The 20,839-nt window shown below is 35.5% G+C and overlaps 1 protein-coding gene and 1 long non-coding RNA gene across 5 annotated transcripts in view; one reads left to right on the top strand and one right to left on the bottom strand.

The window, feature by feature from the left end:
- The window catches only part of LOC118261815 (uncharacterized), a 123,330-nt gene that overhangs the window by 69,492 nt on the left and 32,999 nt on the right, over positions 1 to 20,839 (bottom strand). The window lies entirely within an intron of this gene.
- LOC118282310 (uncharacterized) overlaps positions 1 to 20,839 on the top strand; it is a 122,098-nt gene that overhangs the window by 68,836 nt on the left and 32,423 nt on the right. The gene's annotated exons all lie outside the window — the stretch shown is intronic.

Below are 20,839 nucleotides of genomic sequence, written 5' to 3'. Positions count from 1 at the left end.
GTTTAGCAAAAATGGATTTTGCTACCACATTTTCCGTATAACAAAAGCTAGTGATGAAATAAATAACGTTGGCAAATACATCATGCGTTAAACAAGTTTATTTATTTTTTTATCATACAGCGGAAAAAATAGATAAAATGTACCACACATTTTATAAAGTTTTATTAACATCCAAAACGCGAAAAATATTTTTACCACGTTTTTACCTACGCCAATATTATGTGCCAATACTTTTAAACTGGAAAATGGTGCAAAGAAAAACTCATTTGTTTTTGTTTCAGTGAAACTCAATGAATCGTATTACATCAAATATAAAAATGGTATGGTAAATATAAACAAGTAAAAAAGTAAAAAAGTAAATAAAATAAAAGTATTATTTTTAAAATAACATTGTTGAAACTTACCCCACTTGTATTTTCCCCTATTATATGTACTCTTACAAAAAACCGAGTAGAGATGTTATTGTTGTTAAGGGCCGAAGTACATAACGCAGCTTTTTAAGATTTGTACCCTCCTCCCCTGTTTATTTTACCCCCCCCCCCTCACCCACGCCCGAAATGTGACGTAATACTCTGGTGACCATTTCCATCTAAGTCACAATATTATAATATTACGTAACTAGTCGTGTCCACGATTTCGTTCGCGTGGAAGAACCAATTACTACCTTCCTCATTTTGGTATTTAAATAAAATGATTATCTATAATTTCTTAATAAAACGTTCATAATATATCGAAGTGAGTACTCCGGTATTCGAACGGTAAGGAGGTTTTCCTTGTGTATAAACCGATCTCTCGTGAATTCCGGGATGAAAAGTAGTCCATGCATTACCTCCTTTGCAACCTCCTCGATCTTCGTGTTAAAGTTAGTGTTTTAAACTAACAAATATAACTTACCAACTTGGGGAACGAAATAAAATGATGCATAATACAACCGGGAGATTCTCCGTAAACATTAAATTGAAAATATCGCAAAGTCCACGTTACGAGTTTAAGAAACCTACAGAAAGGATCATGGAACGCATTGTAAAAATTTTGAAAACTTGGCCCCCTCCACCATCTTATATAATACTCGAAAAACGACCCTTTACACATTATGGATTTAAACAATTGTCAAACCAGAATCATAACCAAAAAAAAAGAAATATTTTTTAAGAAAGAAGAGAATTTTATGATCTACTTATATATAAAAAATAACAATAAGTACATAATGACTTTTTAGTTAGGTACCTGCTATGATTACCCTTTCGGGAGAAAATAGGACTAGGCGCTTGTTTGTAATTTCCGATACGGGTACAATCGCAGGCAGCTGTCTCATAAAATTCGGCCATATTTCACGCTCGATTTAAGCTCTGGAAGCTTGACAGTAGGCGAGGAGCAACGAGGAGTGGCCTTGACCTAAGCTATATCTGGGACGCGGCTAACATTCCAAAGTATGGGAAACTTTCTCGCTCCACAAATACATTGTCAACGACAAAAATATGAAAGCTGCTTTGAAGACGCCGCTTTTCGAAAAAACGATATTTCTATTGAGTAAAGAACTTGGCGTATAGTATTCACTTTTACTATTCTACGTTAGAATTTTGTTAGGATTTTCTTATAAATATTCGGTTTTAAAAACACACAGTACGTGTAAGTCGGTACTGATTACTGCAGGGTAGTCGGTCGGTATTTGCATATAAATAAAATTCAAAAAGAAGGCTTTAATAACAAGCTTTTATACGAGTACTACTCGATAAGAAAGCGTGTTAAATTTTGATTGAAAATTAAAAAGAAATGCTTTCCACACCTTCCTTGTTTTATGTAAATTGCAACCCGTCACTTTGGACAGCGTTTAAAAATAAAACATGGCGTGGTATGGCTACTACCTTTGTTATAGCTGAGACTGAAAGCTTACAAAATTGTTTAAAATCAAAAAATAACCACAAGCACGCAAGTCTATTGAATTAAATAATTAATTCACCGCCCGCCGCGCGGCGCCCAGCGCGCTACGGAGAACGCTTGAGATTTTATTATAAGTTGCTGTTGTAAAAGTGTGGACGAAGACGTTTGTAAAACAACAAACAAGTTGCCTTGCTAGGCTCTTAGTTGAAGACTCTTCACTTTTTAAAATAGCTGTGCAGCTGTGGTTGTTTATAATGTAGTGGTTTTTTTTTCAGTTTCTCGTATAGGTAAAGAAAACGTACTTAAACAACATTTTAAGCAGTGATTTGATATAATGCGTTAAAGATCGTATATTTACGGTCAATAAAACACATTTTCTATTATAACATACTATTAAATATTGACGATTGCTTTATCGAGAATGTTATTGCGAAATATAAAAAGATATATCACATGAGCTCCCGTACAAGACTGGAGAAAATAAAAGCGACACACAATTAATGTATTAACGAAAACTAAATAGTTTTGTAATTTACTCATTCATTATTGGACAAAGATCAAAAATAGAACCATGTATTAGTATTTACACAATAACGTAAACTTTTTACAGCTGGGTATTAAGCTGGGTTTAAAGTTTTACTAGACTACAGATACAGTGTTGACATTGGTGGTCGCGAGCAAATAAACCGAGCGACGGTGGACGTTATGCTAATTGTCGCTTTTTTTTTATTTACCTGTCTCGGGGAACACGTAAAGCCGTTGGTCTCTGTACGGACGGGCTGAAGTCCCCAAGTCCCATCGGTACAGACAAAACATGCGATGCAACACAGAGTCCCTATATTTGTATGCATCCTTGTATCCTCTATTATATCTCGTACTTGCTTTTGTTTAGCCCTAAGTGGAAAATCATCATTCAAACTAACAAAAAAATAAACTATTCAGCTTTATATGTGAGAGAGTGATTAAATACAGGACTTCCAATTATATGTCGTATTTATGTCGCTAAAATTAGGTTCTTATTAAAATGTTTTAATGACATAAAGTTTGATAAAGTCACGTTCGTAAAACTAGTCTAATTCATTACGTTATGAACAAACTTCTCTACACGAAGTTCTAACGAGTATCTGATTAGGTTAATACTGTTCACTAGATTATGAATACATTTAATTATAGCACCATTAGATGAAATATTTATAGGTATTTTTATAATTATCTACTTATAAATGTGACCTAAAATCATACTTAAAAAATTATAGAAGACTGCGGTATCTTTAATTGTTTAAGTACTTGTTATTTCGTATCGTTGTTAATCAAAAAACTGTCTGTAGAGTCGGGACACAATTCAATTTAACTAATAACTTACTTAACTGCGCTGCCACCACGTCATAACCACGATTTTGTGTTACAACGAACCGCAAGCGGCTCTATTTCGCCATCCTACTTTAACCACATTGTGGGCTATAGCAGAAAGTAAAATATTACCTGCACTCTGCACTCATACTTTATACTAGATACTGTAAAATATGCGAAAGTGTAGCAGAATTCCTATCTGAATCCAAGCTTCACACGTATAGTATATTTAATAAATAAATTGTATACAAATATTAGATAAAATAAACAAACCCGACACATTTTAATACACGCATACAAGGCAAAGCTTTAGATCCGGCCAAATGAACTCATACGAATAAAAATGTGAAGCTCCTCTGAGCCAGATAAAATACTAAGTACCCAGGCGAATTTATGGAGAACGGAATATGTATGTAGCTCTCATGCTACAATGTAAAGTATTCTTTCGAGCATATGAAGCGAAGCGTAATTATTTCGTGTTTCGGGTCCAACATAAAAGCTTGAGGGTGCATTCAGAGTGCAGCCGGCGGCACTGTCCCGCTCCGTAGGACACTGCAATCGTAAGATGGAGTACGACATAGTTTACAAAACAAGTTATTTAAATAAAATATAACAGAAAATCTTAAGCGTAAGTATATTTCTGAGAGTAGTTTCCTTACGAGAAATAAGTTCGTCGTTCAGCCTGGATAATATAAGACGTCCTTATCACGGTAGGTACACTTATATGTAGCAATCAGTCTTCATACGAGTATCTAAATTTACGGCGCGTCGGTGGCTTCGTGTCGTGAGTCACAAATACGTCCCCTAGTGCTGTAGGCAGCGCCTATAATGACATAAGTTTATCAAAACTTTATATTACATACAAGGTTCCGATGTATCAAAGTTTAGTTATTCGTTGATTTGAAAGTCTCTTGATCGTAATTTGGAGTCGTGCGCAGCGGGGTAGAAATCAAATTACCCACTAAACCCATAAGTTTTCTTCAATACTGACGATAAATACCTTTCCTCTTGAATATGTTGATACCATTGATGGAAAACTACTATTGTTAATACCTACTACACGTAAAATATTTATTGTACATTAAAATTGACTGTTTATCTTACGAATACGTAAAACTTAATTTCTGCCGCTTGATTGTCTTGTTTCAACTTGCGGTCTTATAATGAAGTCGTTTCAAGATTTACGAAACAATTTTATACAACAACAAAATTGCCGACATTATCACGATAAAATTACATTTAGGTACCCTGTATTGAAAGTAAAGGTTTTCAGTACAAAGACAGGGCTTTGTCCAATCAAAATGAATTTACTATCGTTGGATAGATCCTGTCAAAAGCACATAAACGACAATGACGTTTTTAAATAATCTTCAGAAGACATTTTAATAGCGATTAGTGTCCATTTCTTATAGATTCCTACTACAGCCGTACAGTGTAGTTAGAAAGTATATTGTCACATTCATTAGACGAAGACGGGTCCTGGAAAATGTACCTGAACGGCGAGACGTTAAATAACAAATACTCATTTAATCAATAAGTAATTACTTAGTCTCTAGAAAACCTATTACGGGGGCCTGAGAGGCCTAAAGTCTTTATAAATTAAACAAATCTTAACTATCTGTTAACTGTTATTCAATATTTCTGTTGTTGATACAACTTAATTAATATTCTTGTTAAGAAGCTTGGCAAAAGCGAAACGTTAAAGTTTCGCTACGGACAGGAGCGGTAGGCTGTCCACAGAGTTTACTATCACACTTTAATTTTTAAACAATCTGCATCAATATTAAAACACGGAAACAACAACTTGGATTCTTTACATACAGTCACTGAATGCGTAAATAAAGGGAACATCAATCTTATCAATCAAAGATAAGGTTGATTATTCCACTCACAACATATAAGCAACTAACATGGGAACTAGTTTATTACAGAACTATGAACCTCATATCAATAATGCATAGTTAGACAGAACGCAGTGTTAATTGATTGCTTACAAATAGGTGGAAATGCAATCAATTGCTACTTAGACGGTTGCACGGCAAGCTAGCACTTTGCGGCGACACACAGCCGCAGCCTCGAGTGCACTGCAACCTAAACACATTGATGAATGCACCAAGTTAAACTTGAAAACCACATGAAGGAGACACCATTATTTATTCAACATCCTCACGACGCTAGTTCACGCAAAAACAGATTCTATTGATATTATAACATGGTTTAAATCAAATATCAAAGATGAAAGAGCATTTTAGTAGGATGCTTTGATAGCGAATGTACCTTCCCACGTGTCTAGTTCCTCGTAACTTGAAATTGACGAAGAACTTGAACCTTAAAATTGTGTTTTGTTGAAGTTTTTGCCGCCGGCCCGCCGCATGATCCAATTACTGAAATATCAAGTCTAATATTTTGTTCACAGCTACTTTACTTCGGTTTTTACTGAAACTTCCATTTTACTTTATTCGTGTTTTAATTTGTATCACTCATTAGGTAACTCGTTTAGCGAGTGCGCATTGAAGTAGTTTAGTATAGGTATAGGTATTAACATTTAGTTTTGTAATTGGGTTGTTTTAAGTAAGCTCAATTCCTAACGAAAGAATCTAATAGAAATATCGCAAAATATTCTTTCTAGATTTTCTTTAAAATATGTTAATACCGATTTGTTTAAACGACGAACCCTCCCGGCAATCGAGATAACACAGGACAAAATATGAAATGAACATTTTTATTAAAACTATTCTTCAAAAGAAAATCCTTATATAAAAGGGCATGTTAATATTGCTAGAAGCAAAATCACAAACAACAGTTTGAAAAGCAATTTATCTCAAAGCCGATATCGTACCGCAAAAGTTATAAATGTCTGTTGCAAGGAAGGTTATTATGGGAGGGACGACAGACAAAGGACTAGCAATACTGCAAGTACCGCTTAGCACACAATTACTTTACAAAAGCGTTTTAAAATATACCAACGAGAAACTCAAGCGAAGCGTATGATTTTCCTGGTAACTGCATAGATTAAAAGTCGGTTCAAAACTAAACTCCACCAACTATGTTTAGCAAGCGATGTAACTAGTTTGGTAATCACGTTACATTATACGTACGTGTTGAGCTGAACTAAGTGTACACTACAGTGAGATGTGTATCTCCAGATCTCACTGATACGATGAATGACAAATCAGCTCAAAGCAAATGGCTCGCCTTTGCAAGCCGTCTAGGAACATGTCATAGTACAGCGGCCATTCAGGACGCACTAAGACAGGTATCACGGTACATGCTACACTACACTGCTCAGTTCCAGGAAATTTACTCCAGCGAATAGATAGGATGATCACAACAAAGCTAGGATTACCTTTATCTATAGGCTTTGTGGGCGAATGTGTAACACAACAAATATTCGAACAAAGAACTTTTAAAAAATATATTTTGTTTGGTCGAGAAATATCAGCTTGTCTAGATCTATCCTATTTACTAAGTGAGACACCCACACACTTATTCATCGTGCCTTACTTAAAATGAAGCTGTTGTGATTACCAAACTTTTAACGAAAGTAGAGAACTTAAAGCAAAACATTTCGACCCCGAAAAAGTACCATTTAACCAATAAAACATGTGGTTCCGCTCCCGTGGTGTATCAAATGCGAGCCGTATATTTTCCACGACAAAAATAGCCTACATCACTCTTGTGCTCATAAATTATGTGGGACATAAAATATGTATGACAAAAATCACACTGTCCGATGATCTGTTGTGAAGAGATAAGTAAATATTCGTTTTGTAGTAGCGATTACTCAGTACTCGAATGATATGCCTTGTTTCTTTGAATAATTTATCATTACCTGATTGAATAAGGGTTGAGCTGAGCTGCTGAATGACAGACGTGACACATGTATGATGGTATGCCACGGTCACTTGGGAATTGTCATCTTAGGATGTTTTGTAATTATTTACTACAATATGTATTATGTATTGTATACCCACAAAACTGAATTCTGTTTATCTTTTAAATTTAATAACGAATCATGATAAACATTTCAACAACTAACTGAATTTTTACTCCACATACAGATTACAAAGTACCCGTAGGTACAGGTAAATAAAGTACACGGTAGATAAACCACTACGAGTCCTTCGGGAATTAGATGATTCGACTTTGAATTTATTCCATTTGTGGCCTGAGAGGAATTTATTCTATAGATACCAACAGTGGGTAGTAAACATTAAAGCCGTGCCTTTGTCGGCAGTTGTTTGAACTGCTGATTGCTTTCCGAAATCTGTTAATGAACCGCTTTTGGTCTACACATCAAAATACGGAGCGTTAAATAGTAGGAAACGGGTTCAATTTCCCATGCCTGTACGTGTAACTAACACGTCCCAAAACTAACGCATTCAATAGTATTACGAAACTGAATCACTGCAATTTGCATCGAAACATTGGCACGATGACTGACAACCACTCAAACGCCCTTTGAAAACTGTATCAGTGTTAGTTCATGAACTAGAATCGAATAGGAATTTGTTTGAATATTTTATCATGACGAATTTTTTATTTCATGCTGAATGATTGCAAAAATTGCTTTTTTTTCTAAAATGGGATATGCAATGCAGTAAAAATATTATGATATTGAATTTGAACAAAAAAAATACCTATCATAATTCTATTTATTTGATTGGAATAACATAAATACTTTTTTCTATGTGCCGTGTAATATGAGTATAATAAATAGGTAGTTATTTATTAATTTTAATTAACGGAGAATATGAATGAACACACTAAAATGTTTGTTCATAATTATATCAAATTACAATTTATGCACTCAACTAATTGGATAAAATAACCCAATTATTGAAAACTATAAAATTAATGGAATACACACTCTTGCGGTTAGTAAACAACACTCAAATATTAGCATGTCATTTTGCTAACTCGTTTGTGGTTATATAAATGAAAGTAAATATTCACTACAATTCTGTACAGATTTAGTAATTGGTGTACCTATTAGAAAAAATCTTCACACAGACGTTAAGACCAAATCTACCTTTTTTCTGTTGACGGGGGAAATCTTTAAGAGGTGCCAAGCTTTTTGGGGAAAAAACTAGGAAGTATGGGATTTTACCTCACTAAAACCAACCCGATGGCCACAATCTGCACCCAAAGGAGGCACTGAGAGCCTCCGTGGTGTAACGCCTGTTATGGCACTTCCATATACCTAATGACACATTAAGACTCAACATAAGCCATAGATCTGTCTGTTTTGTTGTGTAGTTTGTCGACACCGCGACAACGCATGCAGGAGTTGCATGCATTCTTACAAACTTGCGAGACTCTTCTAAAACTTGCCGGTCAGAGAAGATGGAATCACACGTGCTTTGATTTGTTCGAAAGCCGAAGTACATTTCGAGTACAATGTTCTAAGCAGAAACAAATACATAAGTAAATTTCGCGCTACGATTTTCCCGGGAAAAGTCCGCTAACACATTCATAAATTTTCATAATTTTTCGTATAGAATAGGATAGAAAGTTTCCTATTTTAACATAACGATTTATGAAATGAAGGCCACATGTATCTTCAACACCAAAATCAAGCAGATAAGATATTTTTTAATTACGGTTTCCTTAGGCACACTCATTCGTATGCAAAGACAGACATGGCAAGGAGTTGGCGCGGCGCCAGACCTTCTATCTCGAATTGTAAGCCGCCAACTTATCCTGACACTCACTGCCCCGCGCCAATGTACGCGAATACGAGAAACGCGGAGTATGTTAATATGAGCACAGAGCTCCTGTGTGACTGGATGAGCACTGCTTTATTCAGCCTGTTGTTTTCTTCATTAGAACCGTGCCACTAAACCCTTGTCACAATTTTTTTCTGATTTCAGTCAGCCCTCACGTAAATGCTTTTGGGTACTGTTTATTACGATTATGATAATAGTCATATTTTGCTTAACAAGTTACATTTCGTACAGTTTCTCATTCATCATGTTTTCTTTTTTATCTATCTCTGTGGTTATCTACATTATGTCGTGTAAAAATTAAGCAAGCATCGATGTCACCGACATAGATGTTAGATATTTAGACATTTTATCTGTGACACAACATTATTTTTATATTCTACACGTTTGAAAGGAGAACATATAAGTTGGGATAGACATGTGTGTAGGTAATATGTATAGCCACGAACCATCTTCATGCTAGATAAATCGCAGTCCTCATATCTCTAATACTCACGATTTGTCAAACGTTTCTCTAGATAGTACGAACCCTGACGTAACGGATTTAACCAGGCGTTCATACTAGCTATCATTGTAACCTTTCCTAACCTTCGTATTTACCAAGACACGCTTGGAAAGACCTTTTAGTGTAGCAAATCACAAAGGAATTCAGTTCAGCTAAAATGATTTGAGGATAGGATTTATGAAACACAATTCGAAATGGGGTATCGATAAAACGGGTTTAATCCGAATAGAACGTAACTGGCCGACTCGCATTCAATAATGTGTTTGTGGATTACCAGCATAGAAATGCAATAACTGTGATATGGGCCCGTCCCAAAGTCGATTAATTACTCTAGGTTAATCTGTTCGAATAATTTCAGTTAACTTTTCAACTCAAACTATACAGTTAATTAAGTACTATGTAATACATTTGGGTAATAACATGAAATGGGTTTATTGCACTCACATTATTACGTTCAATCAATATTTATTAACATAGGTAATTGTTTTTGATATGTACCAAATTGAAATCTTGCACAATTGCAAACCAATTATTTATTTATTATTCGCACATTTTTAACCGTTCCATAATGGTCGAAGGTATAATAACGATAATTGTGTAGTAGATACCTGTATAATGTAATATGCATACAATTTTCTTAGTTATAACTAGAGCAGACCTAAAGGTTAAGCTATCAACCTGAATCTCAGTATCTAACCATTCCTAATATAGACGCGACGAAAACAAGATTGACGTCTTCCCGCGTTAAACTTAAATCTTGTTAAAGTATAACCTAGTCGTGGACGGATCGGGGAAAAAGAAAATAATATAACAGATATTACACAGTAATAGATCTTTTCCGGTGGCTTCGTCTGCGACAAGATTTTAGCGTCGCCGTCGCGCGTCTTGCCCCCGGGAATTTGGCGTCGCGTCAGACCTACAGTGAGGACGGTAATTATTCAGCCTGCTAAGCGTGATATAGGCCGTGAATAACGAGTTATTGAAAATAACAATTTCTCTAACAAACAGTAAGATTTTTAGTTTTAATTCCGCTTATACATTTATTTTTAACATGCGGCGTACAGCACCGCCCTCGCGCTCGCAATCAAATGCTCATGCAGCGGAGATGCAACATAAAATACATACATATAACATGCAATATACCACTCGACATGCTTCGCTCCTCCACGAAACATCCTCAGGAGCATAACAATTTCTATAAACCAGGCATAATTTCAAATACCATTGCTACGGTACTAGTAAAAATCATAAAAACCCCCAAAAATACTCAATAACACTTTGCCCGATAGTTGCTCTTGCAACCACTCAACTAAGGCAGACAATAACGTCAAAAGTTAAAAACAAATAAAGTCAATCACTGAAAGATACTTGAACAATGAAAAATTGTACGTCGGGTGGATGCAGTGATTTAGCCAACGCTTCGGAACTTTTTCATAGGTGACGGACACAGTAGTCCTTTTGTTTCGTGGCTCGTACTAGCTCCGTATAAATGGGATACGAAGCCAAAGGTTTTGTGACGAAAAATAGAGGTGCGATCTCCGAGCGACGAGCGAGCGACGGCGACGTTCAAAAATCAAGCAAAATAGTGTCGCGACACCTCACTCCGTGTCGAACTCCCTAACTGTATAAAACTTTTATTTATTACTCATTCTCTGGTGGCTTCCAATAATTTATTTTCCATCGTAGACGTCGATCACAACTTTACTGAGTAAACAACATAATTTTATTTATCTTGATACTTGCCAAGGGAGCTGGATATCTAGAACTTCCACTTAACGGCTAATTATGTTCTTAAATTGATTAGACTTCTAATCGAGTAGCGGAGTAGTCAAGGTTTTTTTAAGTGGATCAGGTCATTTTATTTAGTTCATGTTTTCCTTTAGATTAGTTTATCTAAAGGAATGGCTATTAGCCATTAGGTTATAACTTTGTTATTGTATTTTAGTACGGTACTAACTTCTAATAGCTTATAAATTCACTACTATAACTAATTGTAAAGACAAAATATGGCAGTCAAATATCAAAATAAAACCATGGAACCGAATTTTAATAGTTTCTTAAAGAAGTAAAACAAAATACTGCTAATAAATTAAGTTCAACTAAATAAATACAGCTAAGTATGTCCGACTAAAGTTGGTGATAGCTTGCGACTTTTCATTTATAAAAACAACACACAATCCTCGAGAGATGATAAGTCGGAAAACTGTTTGAGGACACTTTAAGGCTTTAGTGTGTACAGAACGAGAACTTGACACAAAACGCTGCGACACTTTAACTAGTGCGCCGTAAACTATTTTTAACAAAACATTTAAATCAAAAACATCAAGGCTTTTGTGGAATACACACAGACACACGGACAGAAAACAGAACACTACAAACATCATAAAGTTGTTTGGCCATCCGCATACAGCCACAATACGTTTTGAATTTTAACAAGTTCATGTTCACAAAGCGAAGGCAATATTTAAACTATGAACCCTGACACAAATGTTATTCAAGGAGGCTGCCGCTGAAATACGTAAACAACTATCGTTTTATTGCTACATTTTCTTCAGATTAATACATTTTTACTATATAGGAATGGTAATATATTTCTCGCTCGTGTTCGACCAACATTTCTTCCATTGAGTGACGAGTGTTCTTTCTTTTTTTCATAGCTCCAAGACGCGGGAAAGCTACTCTCAATAAAATTACCCGGTTCTGTTGGTCGCTTGGCAGCCATGTTCCCGGAGCCAATACAGGCAGTAGAATGAACACAAATGGACTTATTACCTCTTACTAAAGGCTTTTAAAGGCTACCGATAAATGTGTTTGAAACAAGCTGTGTCCCAACCATTCGATTGTATACTAAACAGTAGTTTATTGCTTTATATTTTACAGAAGCGCTAATATTATTTATAATTACCAATATTTCAGAAGAAGTTTGCAGATAAATAACACTTTTATCAATTTCTAACACAAAAAAGATTGCGTCACTCTGGAAGAGCGATAAACATTTAATACATTTTTACGATAATCGTCTTCAAACAGACAGACGCGAGAACCCGAATTTATTTCATACCTACTATTTACTCAGCGATCATATCTAGCAACTTTTGAGTAAAATAAGTCCAGTAAATTCCGCTCTATAAACTTTCCGGTCCTCTGTAACCCAGTTAGGGTTTGATTTTCGAGAAATCCTTTCGGTACATTTTTATCTAAGATATACATAAAAATGTAAATCACCATTTAAATATTCGAGGCATAGTTTTAGCATAACATACCGTAACAAAAATAACTGGCCAACTTCGTATATTGTTAAGTCTGAGCCGTTTTAGAAGTATTTTTACAAGTTTTCTAAAATATCCAATAGCATAAAGTAATCCTTTTACGCCTAGCTTTTCTTTAAGTATATTTTAAGTTAAAACTTTAAGATTGTGGGAACGACTAAATTGCTTTTGAACACATTAACTGACAGTGATACCTACCTAGCAACATCTGATACGGAGACCGCTGTACAGAATCAACTATTGATTTCCTATGATTAAATATCGCAAAACGATATCAATGTTTTTTCCTTGACGAAATACAGAAACAAGAAGATAATAAAACCATGGGACATAACATTAAGAACGAGTACTTCAGAGGGTTTTAACAAAGTTAACAAAGAAAGCCACAACAGAGGTATTACAATGCGAATGTATCAGAACTGGCACAGAGCCAACCCACCATCTTCCACCTTCTGAACACGTCCCTCCGGTGACGATGGCGTCGCGTCCTATGTGAAAATTTCGTAAATTTTCGACAAACAACAGATATTTGTTTATTTAAAAATATACTAGTCTAGGCACTTGACTAGTCAACCGTTTGTAGACGACGTATTAGGTAAAGTAAAGCCCAAAATATAAGTAGGTGGGGTGATGCCTGTTCCGACTTTTTAGGAGTTGCGGACTACCTAGCGGGTTACCGGAGCTCGGGTTCGAGAAGCAGAAGTAGGAACGGTGTGGTTTTTGTGAGTCAGTAAGAGTCCGACACTCCCCATTCGTCGGCTCACCTAAGACGAGAGAAGTCATTGGATGATTTTCCCACTCCAAAAAAAAATATAACTAACCAGTATAAACTGACCGTCGAATGTGCGGAAAGAACACACAAAGCGAGGCCATGAAAAACTAATATAGTATAGCTGAAATTCATTGCAAAATTCCTACAATCATGTCATATCATTAATTGACTGTTTAAACTACTATTCATAACAGTAATTACAATTAGTGCTGTTGGTCCTGTGTTGATGTGTTCGTAATTTATAATAAGGTATTTAAATGAAATGCATCTATACACACCACTCACAAAATTCAAACCAACAAACATTAATTATTACTATGAAACTGAATGATACTTTGTATAATTATTTACCGATACAATTTAATATCACAAATTATATTTGAAGGCATTTTATGTAATTATGAATTCAATATTAAAAGTGCGTTTAGTAAATACATATATCAAAATTCAATTAGAGGTATTAATTGACTTGACCGCCGCGTAGCGTGTAGCGGGTCCGATTATCGCACGTAGCAACTCTTTGTGTGTTCCACAAATTATTGTTTCGGGTTTAAGTGTCATGTGTCATTGTAAACGCACCCACAACACAGGAGAAAATCCTATCCAAAAATAGTGTAGGGCAAAGTTTTTTTTTAAAATGTGTAGGTATATCTATTCATTTAACAGCAATAATTACATACATAATATCTACAGTTTAAAACAAAACCCGTCGGTCTGTTTTTGTTCGCAACGTCATCGTATAATAAAACATAATTAAACTCAATAGTAGACCAAGAAACACTTAGTTAAGACAGCTATAAAACGTTACTGTTATGAAAATTGTATTTTATTACTCCTCTCTCTCGAAGACAAAGAAACTGTTCCTACAAAAAATATAAGAAAAGACGTTACTTTTAAATTATATCAAAGTGAAAAGAAGACGTTATTTTAATAAATAGATCCCGCGCGAAGCAACTCTTTGTGTGACCCACAAATTGTTGTTTCGAATCTCAGTGTCATGTGTTTGTGAACTTGTATGTTTGTAAACGCACTCACGATACAAAAGAAAACCTAGAGTGGTACAAAGATTTAAAAAAAAACTTATCTAATCCGAATTTAAAACAACATCACATATGAAATCCTGTCACAAAATTGAAAACGTTAAAAACTACCGACACAAAATTTCTAACCCAAAAATAGTGATAGCATTTACAAAATATCGGTATCACGTAGTGGGATCTAAATCACACGCCCCTTTGCTTATACGAAATGCAATATTTTCGCTTCTCATCTTCTTCCGTGCAAACAAGTTAGACAGTAAGTCAAAAGACTTCACTTCGAAACCTCAGTATTGAATATTGAATGGCAAATAGCACAGGTAAATGCGGAATGTTTGCTCATTTCAGTAAAAACGTTACGTATTTTTAAACGGTACTTCGAATTTTTTATTCGTGGCAGCAATTGAGTGGCATTTGAACAACTTAAAACCACTCTTATTACTTCGGAATATGAACGTTATTTAAGAATAAATTGAACGTTCTATCGACTGAAGAGTGTCGAGCTTACCAATTCTCTTTTTATTAAATACATAATTTGAAGATATTAAGATTTTATTTTTGTTTAATAAGCTTCCAATTGTAATAAGGGTGATCAATTTACCGTGTTTATCAAGACATACCCGTTCAGTAGTTCTTAGACATAATCCATTAATTCAACAGCCTACAAGTGGCCTCGGCTGATCAAAAACCTCTTCTCACACGGAATAGGTTTAATCACGGCTCCAGCGCTCGTTACGTGTTTTATATTCCTAACAATTTATAAACAAGAAAAAATACCTATAACTTTCTTAAAAAGCTACAAAGAAAATCTAAGGAGAATTTTGTGTTCTTGACTCGACCCAACTCTGCCCAGATCACACATCATGCACAATTTACTGGCAGTTTATTATGAAAGCTGTTGGACGTGACCGAAATGAAGATGTCTAGATTTAAAGATCCCAATACGCAAACGTAAATAACGATATTCTTGGTTAAGTCTATTGTTTATGACACTTCAACAATAGCCTATCGTTAGGTCAATGTTTAGTTAGGCGTAAGAAAGGACATCTGTGTAAGGTCTTTGTAACATAATTAATTAATTGAAGATTTAATTATTACTATATTCTCTTCTATATTCCATTTGGACTTCAGCAAAATATTAAGTAGTAGGTACTTCTACTTAGCACGCACAAAATGTCCGTATGCTCGTATTCCATGAATTGGCACCCGCACGTCTCACGTCTGTCGTTTATCCGATTAAATTGAAACTTTGTATAAGTAGTTGTTGTTAGCATTTGCGTGAAAGTTTGTCCAAGTTAGCACAATAGGCGTCGAGTCCTATGGGAGGCGTATCAACGAATGTAAAACATAATGGTTTTAATCATTTAAATGTTACTAGATGTAATTTTATTGTAACTTTCGTGAGACATACAAAATTAATTATTATATGTTATCGGCTTATTCACAATCGCCGCGTCGTGTGTCACAGAATGCTGATCATGAGCCTCTAGTATTGCTTGAAACTAGTCGAGTTCCTCGTCAAACAGTTACGTGAATAAGCCGATAACATATAATAATTAATGTTACTAGATGTTTTCAAAAACAAGCTTAAAGCATCTAAAAATAGAGTACTTAGTAAAATCAATAGTGAAGAAGCTCTGTTATTAAGTTATTTTGAAAATCGTTTCATTTCATGTCGTTGTCTTGGAAACCATCTTCATATAATATTGGTTTGCGTTTAATTGTTTGCTGTTAATTGCCTAAAAGCTTATAGCGTCGTTCATCGGCCTGAGTTATTTATACTAACTTGAAATATATCTTTGTAACTGATAAGACATTTTCTTGTAGGTATGCGCCTTCATCTAATCATGTCAGAGTGACGAAGGATCGTTTGTTAGGCTTAACTCCTGAACAACGTATCAAACTTTTTGTTTGTTAAAATTAATATATTACTGTGTTAATTTCAGCTGTAATACCAATCTACATACCTACATGTGTCAAAATTTAAATGACTTAATTATGGGCAAATTAAAATACACAGTTTCGTAGAAATTAAATATGTAGATACACAATGTAAAATAACAATCTGTCTAAAACGAATAATGAATTAGAATACATATATTATGTACCTATGTATGGACGTGCAGTAGAGGCGATAAATTAGTCTATCTACGGTAAGATGATACGGTTGAAACCACTATATTATTACATTCTGTTTGAATTAACTGCCTTAACCGCTTCAGACTGTTATGAATACCTAATATTCAATAATCACAGTCTATTACCACAAATTGAATAATTAATCAATCATATTATCACCTGGTACTGCACACAAAGCGCATATTTCCTCGAACGGGTGCTAGGAATACTGCGCTACAAATGGAAGTGTTCTATTAAATTTTGATTGCACGAACCCGTGAAGCAATTATTGCACAACGTTACTAACTAGAGATAGGTAACGAAACAATTATTTATCTTTGTTCCTCTGCTAACGATGCCGGTGGACCGTTCGAGACACGTTGGGAGTGTACGTAACGTGTATCGACGTACTGAGCTGTGAACGCTTCCAACTGCCTTCCCCATTATATCACGCTTATACATTTTGTTTTTTCACGCAGGTAATTTCCAGTCCCTCCCTCCCTCCCGCTCGACCAATAAACATTTCATGCCATACCTACATTCCTTTATCAAGGGTCCATGGCAAACAGATTCGGACGGTTGAGCTTTCAAAAATTTTTAACATAAAACGTTGGATGTTAAAAAAGTTCATTTTATCTTTTGGAAACAGATCGTAGATAATTATTTCAAACTTTTTAGCAAAACGAGGTCAGCGTGAACGAGCGTAAATTAATTATTTTATTTAACCGGCTACTGTTACTAGCGGGGCCGTTTAATAAAACATAAACGAAATTGGTCTTTCCTGTTTACTTCATATTCGTGTTTCAATTTATAAATAGGTCTACGACATCAACTTTAATTGTCCGTCTGTCAAATTCAATAGAATTTGAAAATCATATTAAATTTAACGCCTGCCATTGATATGATTTTGATACGCCTATCTGACAACGAGGGAGGTATTTTGAAAAAAATAATTCCACATAAAATTCGAGTTAAGTTTAAAATATTAGTACCCGTCTTCTTTTTACGGTACTAAAGGTACAGTAAAATTTTAACCCTAGTCGCTTTACCCAAAGTACTAAAAAGTGCAAGCCGTTTATAAAAAATCGCCGTGGGCATCGATTTTGTCTTTTATTAATTAGAGCTGAGCGGCGAGGTCGGCGGCGGTGGCAGCGGCCTGTTGACTGTTATACACTTCGGTAACTCGATAACTGACCATCAATAACGTGTTGAACTGATTTTTATTTAGAGAGACGTTGCTCGACTTTTTTTTAAATCCCAAAAAATTCATGAAACGTAGTCACTGTAATATTACAAAATTTGAAAGTTTGTTTGTTTGGATATTTATCGGTCAAACACGCTGAAACTACTGAACGAATTTTGATGTAATTTGGTATTCAGACATTGTATGAGCTGACTACTACTATTAGATGAAAGCATAGTTTTTATTCCACGGGAAAACAGGCGAAGCTGCTTGACCGAAGCTAGTAGAGCATATTTAAAATTAATTTATAAACCACTAGCTTTCCGCCCGCGGCTTCGCCCATGTGTAATTCGGTTATATAGGGTGTCCCAAAATTAACGCAAGATTTGAATTAAATAGAAAACGCCGTTTTTAGTCTTTTGATACTTATATTTTTATTGACTCGTAAAGTACATAGGATAGGGTTATGTATGGAATAACACATCGGACAAATGGCCTCACGGCTTTGCATGCACATGCGCACTCTTTTGTTGAAAATTTCATGACCATTCTGCATAAATGTGGCTGAATTTCGTTGATGCAGCGTTGAATCTCCTCTTTTAATGCACGGGTGGTTGTGGGCTTGTTGACATAGACTTGTGATTTCAAATAACCCCATAAAAAGAAGTCTAATGGTGTTAAATCACTCGATCTAGGAGGCCAATTTTGATCACCGAAACGAGAGAGTACACGACCTGGAAATGTCTTTGAAATATTATTTAATAATGAAGACACGTTAATCTATCGTGTAACGCTCCATTTTTAATAACCCTATACTGTTAGCTGTCAAATTGCTTTTTTTTCAGGGTTGCCAACACTTCACTGCACAAATGGCGGCAAATTCAAATCTTGCGTTAATTTTGGGACACCCATTATATAGCGTTTTTTAATGATCTCGACAGGGCTTTTTCTTCCACAGGCTGAAATCTTGTTACAACTGGAATTAAATATAGCCTGTGTTACTCAGGGATGATGTAGCTTTCTAATGGTGAATGTTTGAAATCGATTCAGTAGTTTATTTAGGTGAAAATGGATGCGGACAAATTTCGTCTCTTCACTTGTTTCCTTTTAGCTGTTTGTATGGGTAGTGTTAACACAAAATAGGGATTTAAAGGCGTGATGTTATTAATGTTATGCATGTATGTACATAATTATGTATGTTATTATGTATGTTAAAGAGACGACTGAAAGTTGTCATACAAAGTCTTTTTTTTAAGGATGGGAAATCATCAAATGACCTCTCCCGCTCTGGGTGGAACGGAAGGGAGTGTCAGACTTTTACTGACTAAAACCCACCTCGTTCCTTCAGTTGCCCTTTGCGTTCCGGGGCCACGGTATCTCGTTAGAACTTTCCCGCAGCCCCAGCTCAGTTTATCCCGTTTCCCCGCCTTGGGGGTTGACATTTCAAAAATCCCTTCTTAGTGCTCACTTATGTTACTAAAGGAACCTCTGTTCAAAATCTCAGACTCCTATACCGAGCGGTTTCGGCTGTGCGTTAATAAATCAGTCACCCAATCGCAATCACGATTGGAGGGTAGTTTGAAAAAACTTATAATGTCAAACATATTTACTTGCCTATGTACGTGTCCATGCCAAGTTTCAAGTTTATAAGCCCAAGGAATAAGATTTTTCATAGAAACGTTTTTACCCCTTTTCCCCCCTTGGGGGTTGAATTTCCAAAAATCCTTTCTTAGTGCTCCCCTACATATCCCAAGGAACCTACATTCCAAATTTCAGCTGTCTACGACCAGTAGTTTCGACTGTGCGTTGTCTGTCAGTCAGTCAGTCAGTCACTCAGTAACGGAAGAGTTTTATATATATAGATGAAAATTAATTAATAAGTGCTCCTGAAACGGTTTTACCCCTTTTAGTACTTTTTTCAGAATAAAGTTATTTATTTGAAACCCAATTAAACAGAAACAGCACTGACTTTAAAATGATTTCACAAAGTTTGCAAAAAATAGAAGCCTCTCCAGCCAGATTGTGAAGTGTTGTATTGCGGGAATAACTTAAACTTAATTATGTCAAAAAAAATTTCGATGGTATTCATTATGTTTCGGTATCACACGCTTAATCTTACTATTCCTTTTAGAGGACACAGGTGTTGTAGTCAATTAGTGAAAAAGGCTTTTAAGCGGAGCGTTGTAAAATTCGATGGCGGACGAGTCGAGATCAGGTTCATGCATTGCAAATCTAAATTGCAGTGGACGGTGGACGCGGCTGGAGCGCCCTCCCGCGACGTGTTTGCTACCAGTCGACGCGGTGACCACTTCACTTTGTAGTACAACATGCACGTACAAGTATTATGTAACTCTTTGTAGCGACGCAATGTCGCGAACGAACGACACAAAACGGCTGGAAAATTGCACTAACATGCTTGTAATGAGATACGCAAATATACCATGTTTTTGTACGTTATTCAATCTGTTGAATACATTTCCAGCATGTGTTTTCTTGGGAAATTAAATTTCACAGTTGAGATATCTTCGTATATTTCTTTTTAAGTTTATGTTAATAAGCTGGCGTTTGGCTACGTATGGAGTACCGTATAGCTAGCATCTTGAGGGCAATTAATATTATATTTTAGAACCTCTGTTGCTATGTGATCAGAATAAAATTGGTAGCAACAATCCAAGAGATTTATAAGAACTATGAAGATAGCTTTCATAGCGTACCTTTTTTAAGTAAAGTTGAGATTCTGGGTACTTTTCTACCAACAATATTTATTATTCGGTACTAGAATAATAATCCGATATTTTTCTTTGTGGAATTTCTAAGAAAGATATGAAATGCGGCGATAATATTTCATCAAACTACCTAAATAATAAGTAAGATATTGTAGATCAAAGTTCGTAGCGCTCGTAGCACTCGTAGCACTCGTAGCGGCTGGCGTAGGTTATTGAACCAAATTGTCATCATGTAACCTCTCTACAAGAATTGCTATGTGATTTGTGAAGTT

The sequence above is a fragment of the Spodoptera frugiperda genome, chromosome 25 (assembly GCF_023101765.2).
Source record: "Spodoptera frugiperda isolate SF20-4 chromosome 25, AGI-APGP_CSIRO_Sfru_2.0, whole genome shotgun sequence".
In the NCBI taxonomy this organism is placed as follows: Eukaryota; Metazoa; Arthropoda; class Insecta; order Lepidoptera; family Noctuidae; genus Spodoptera; species Spodoptera frugiperda.
This window is presented reverse-complemented; position numbering and strand designations above follow the sequence as displayed.